Below are 5,436 nucleotides of genomic sequence, written 5' to 3'. Positions count from 1 at the left end.
AAATCTGCAGCCAAACTCATCCTTTTGAATCAATATTCATACTCACAGTTTTGATTTTGCAGGTCATAGATCTGGTCTTGGAGGCGCTCGATTTTCTCATGAATCTTGAAGATGGCCTCCCCAATGGCCTTGGCATCCAGCTTGTGGTTGTTGGTGAACTCCGTAATCATTATGTGATTGGAGTCGAGTCCACGCTCCACCATCTCCTGACACTTGAAAACTTGTTGCTCCATTGCCTCAAGCCTTGTCTACATGCTTCCGGTCCTCCTTGGTCCCTCAACACCGCGGATGTGCAGCAACCACTCACGCATCTCAATGGTTTGAGGATGTTGCAGCACTTCCGTGAGGTAGGGGTTGATGACCTTCTCGAAGAAATTGTCCTTGGGGGCACTTGGAGATGTCATGGTGATCTAGATCTGTCAGAAAAATAGCTCAAAACAAGAACAAAGGATATTTGCGTGGTACGGTGGTCAAAACCTTCGGGAGATTATATAATGAATTTTTACCGACCATAAGAAGTATCTTGCAAGAAAATGGAGCCCGGAGAGCACACGAGGTGCCCACGAGGTAGGGGGCGCGCCCAGGGGGCAGGGCGCGACCTCCACCCTTGTGGGCGCCTCATGTCCTTCCAGGAGTACTTCTTATTTTCCTATTTTCTTAAATATTCCAAAACGGAGAAAGATTGCCATTAGAACTGTTTTGGAGTCAGTTTACTTATCGTACCACATACCTATTCCTTTTCGGAGTCTAAAACGTTCTGGAAAGTGTCTCTTATGTATTCCTCCGGGGTTACGGTATCAATAATATTAGTTTCAACATTTATGGGATTACCTGAGATATAATGTTTGATTCTTTGACCGTTCACCACCTTCGGATTTGTTCCTTCGAAGTTGTTGATTTTTATGGCATCGGAACAATAGACCTCCTCGATAACATAAGGACCTTCCCATTTAGAGAGAAGTTTGCCTGGAAAAAAATCTTAAACGAGAGTTGAATAGAAACACATAATCACCTACATTACACTCACACTTTTGTATCCTTTTGTCATGCCATCTTTTAACTTTTTCTTTAAACAGTTTGGCATTCTCATAGGCCTAGGTTCTCCATTCATCAAGTGCGCTAATGTCAAATAACCTCTTCTCACCGACAAGTTTGAAATCAAAATTGAGCTATTTGATGGCCCAATATGCCTTATGTTCTAACTCGAGAGGTAAGTGACATGCTTTTCCATGAACCATTTTATACGGAGACATACCCATAGGATTTTTATAAGCCCATAATGCATCATCAAGTTTCTTGGACCAATTCTTTCTAGATCGATTAACAGTCTTTTGCAAAATTAATTTGAGCTCTCTGTTACTCAATTCTACTTGACCACTAGACTGCGGGTGATATGGAGATGCAATTCTATGATTAACATCATACTTAGCAAGCATTTTACGAAAGGCACCATGAATAAAATGTGAACCACCATCAGTCATTAAATATCTAGGGACTCCAAACCTCGGAAAAATAGCTTCTTTAAGCATCTTAATAGAGGTGTTATGATCAGCACTACTAGTTGGGATATCTTCTACCCACTTAGTAACATAATCAACAGCAACTAAAATATGTGTATAACAATTAGAGGAAGGAAACGGTCCCATATAATCGAAGCCCCAAACATCAAATGGTTCAATAATGAGTGAATAATTCATAGGCATTTCTTCACGTCTACTAATATTACCAATTCTTTGACATTCATCACAAGATAAGACAAACTTACGGGCATCCTTGAAGAGAGTAGGCCAATAAAAACAAGATTGCAATACCTTATGTGTAGTTCTATCTCCAGCATGGTGTCCTCCATAAGCTTCGGAGTGACACTCTGCGTAGGATATGTTCCTGTTCATGCTCAGGTATTGTAACGCCCGGATAATTAAGCTACAGTAAAACTCTGCTAATGATGACATGTCACTTTGGTTACTGTTGATAAACTCGCGTTGATTCGAAACAGATACAAAATTCAAATTCAAAATCGAGTCAAACGATAAAAAAATTCAAACATTGAAACAAAAATGTTCAGTGGGTGCCAAATATTGCACTGGTAATTATTCTGGAGAAAACCCATTTTTAGAAGTTACCTAAATATTTTAAAATGATTTACAACAGAAAAGAAAATAAATAAAAGAAAAAGAATATAAACAGAAAAACGGAACAAAAGAGAAATAGAAAAAAAACCAACCCCCTGGGCCACATGGCCCAGCTAGCAACAACTGGCCAGCCCAATTGGGCAAAGGCCAACCGGCCCAGGCCCCCCTGCCTCGTCTCCCTTCCCTGTTCCCCTGACCCGGGTCAGAACAGGGGCACGCTCCCGCCCAACCGCCTCGCCGGCACCGGTGCCGGGAGGGGATAAGGCCGCCACGCCTCCGCCTCCTCGATCCCATCTCCCACTCACCCCCGCTCTCCCTCTCGGCCCTGCGTCTCCCTCTCCCCTTAGATCCACCTCGCCGCTTCTCCTTCCCCTTTGCATCCGAGCGCCACCACCGCCATGGCTCCGGCCTAGCCACGGCCACCGTTCCCACCTCGCCGCCCCACTGTGTCTCCAAGGGCCGCCGTCGTCCGCTGCTTCGACTTGTACACCCCGTTGGAGTTCGGAGCCACCGCAACGCCCACGACGCCACCGTCTTCCTCCTCTGCTCCGATGAGCTTCGCCGCCGCTCTTCACCAACTCCGGCGACACCCCTGCTACAAAACCCCCAAGGGCCACTGTGTGTGCCGCTCGGTGAGCCCTCGCTGCCTCCTCTCTCTCTCGCGCGCGCCCTAGCTAGCTGTCGCCGTAGCACCTGAACGTAGCGCCACGGAGCTCGTCACCGACGAGTCTCCGGTGACCAAATGGTCATGGGCCAGTGTCGGTTGCACTCACCGTGCCCCGTAGATCCTACCCAGCCTCTCCGTTTGTTCGCTAGCTCGCCATAGCTCCGATCTTCTCGAGCTCCCGTACACGTGGCCGCCCGCGCTCGTCGTCGGCAGCCGTTCGGTGACCCTTTGGTCCTGGGCACGTGCCGTTGAGCTCGCACGTGCACGTAGGCCTCGCCCCGCCCTTCCGTTTACCCAATAGCGTGTCGCATCGCCGTTGTCGTTGCTCGCCCGAAACACCCCGCCGCCGGCGATGTTGTACTGCTCATCTCCGGCCACCGCAGCCCGTGAAACCACCACCAACCGACGCGTCGTCATCTTGCCGTTCTGACGCGCCCGACAGCGACCAAAATGATGGCATGTGGGCGATTTCTGATGATGCCCGAGGACGCGCCGCCCTGAACGAGCTCGCCGGCGTGATTCCGACGAGTCGCTGGCCGTCGCTGAGCTGCCCTGACACGTGGGCCCCCCTTGTGTCACTGACGGGTGGGCCGCGTTGACCCATTGACTCGGTCAGCGCTGACTTGGCCCCTCTGTGTCTATGACATGCGGGCCCCATGCCATAAACAAATAAAAATGAATAGATAAATTGCTAATTAATTAAATTAGTTAATTAAAACCATAATCTCTCACTGACTACTGGGCCCCACCCGCTAACTAACCCATTTAGTTAGTCTAAACCCCCTGTTAGTGCCCCTGACAATGACATGTGGGTCCCACTGGACCCACCCGTCTAGTTTGACTGGTCAACCGACTAGTTGACCTATTGACGTCACCCTGATGTCATGCTTACGTCATCATTTACTATTCTGGATAATTCAAATTTAAATAAATAATTAAAATCAGAAAATGATTAAAACTTTATAAAATCATATAAAATAATCTGTAACTCGGATGGAAAAACTTTGTACATGGAAGTTGCTCAGAACGACGAGAAGAATCCGGATACGTCGCCCGTTCGTCCGCCACAAATCCCTAGCATGGCAAACATGCAACTTTCCCCCTCCGGTTCATCTGTCCAAAAACGTGAAACATCGGGGATATGTTCCTAGTTGCTTTTCCCCTTCACCGGTATCACCACCTACTGCGTTAGGGCACACCTAGCACCGCTACTTGTCGTGTCATGCATCGATATGCGTCTGTTTGCATTGTATTCATTGTTTCTTCCCCCTCTTCTCTCCGGTAGACTACGAGACTGACGCCGCTGCTGGTGCCCCGGTCGACAACATTGTTGACGACCGCTCCTTCTTACCAGAGCAACCAGGCAAGCCCCCCTGATCACCAGATATCGCCTAGTCTTCTCTCTACTTCTTGCATTAGAGTAGTGTAGCATGTTACTGCTTTTCGTAAATCCTATCCTCATGCATAGCCTGTCATTGTTGCTACAGTTATTGATACCTTACCTGCAATCCTAAATGCTTAGTATAGGATGCTAGTTTAAAATCAGTGGCCCTACATTCTTGTCTGTCTGCCATGCTATACCGTCGGGCCGTGATCACTCGGGAGGTGATCACGGGTATATACTTATATACATATTATATGATACTTATGGTGACTAAAGTCGGGTCAGCTCGTAGAGTACCCGCGAGTGATTCACGGATTGGGTCCGAAAGGACATTTGTCCCGACGGCCCTCTGAGTGGATCTTTGTGGCGGAGCGACATGGTAGGTTGAGACCACCTAGGAGAGAGGTGGGCCATGCCCTGGTCGGCGTCCGCGGTTATTTAAAAATAACACGCTTAACGAGATATTGGTATCCGATCTGAATCTGGCCACTGGCCTATATGCACTAACCAACTACGCGGGAACAGTTATGGGCACTCGACGTCATGGTATCAGCCGAAGCTTTCATGGCGTCAGCGACTGAGCGGCGCGCGCTGGATTGGACCGTAAGCCTGCTCTTATATTAAGGGGGCTAGGTCTGCTTCCGGCCGCCCTCGCAACATGCGTCTGTGCAATGGGCGATGGGCCCAGACCCCTGCGCCATAGGATTTAGACCGGTGTGCTGACCTCTCTGTTCTGCCTAGGTGGGGCTGCGACGTGTTGATCTTCCGAGGCCGGGCATGACCAAGAAAGTGTGTCCGGCCAAAGGGGATCGAGCGTGTTGGGAAATGTGGTGCACCCCTGCAGGGAAGTTTATCTATTCGAATAGCCGTGTCCCTCGGTAAAAGGATGACCCGGAGTTGTACCTTGACCTTATGACAACTAGAACCAGATAACTAATAAAACACACCATTCCAAGTGCTAGATACAACCAGTGATCGCTCTCTCACAGGGCGACGAGGGGAGGATCACTGGGTAGGATTATGCTATGTGATGATACTTGCTTAACTTACCATCTACTCTCTTCTTCTGCTGCAAGATGGAGGCTGCCAGAAGCATAGTCTTCGACAGGACTAGCTATCCCCCTCTTGTTCCGGCATTCTGCAATTCAGTCCACATAAGCTACCCATTTTCCATTGATACCAATGCATGCACTGTAATGTAGCTCCTTGCTTGCGAGTACTTTGGATGAGTAATCACAATTGCTTTCCCCCCC

The sequence above is a fragment of the Triticum dicoccoides genome, chromosome 4A, assembly GCF_002162155.2.
Source record: "Triticum dicoccoides isolate Atlit2015 ecotype Zavitan chromosome 4A, WEW_v2.0, whole genome shotgun sequence".
Taxonomy (NCBI): Eukaryota; Viridiplantae; Streptophyta; class Magnoliopsida; order Poales; family Poaceae; genus Triticum; species Triticum dicoccoides.
This window is presented reverse-complemented; position numbering follows the sequence as displayed.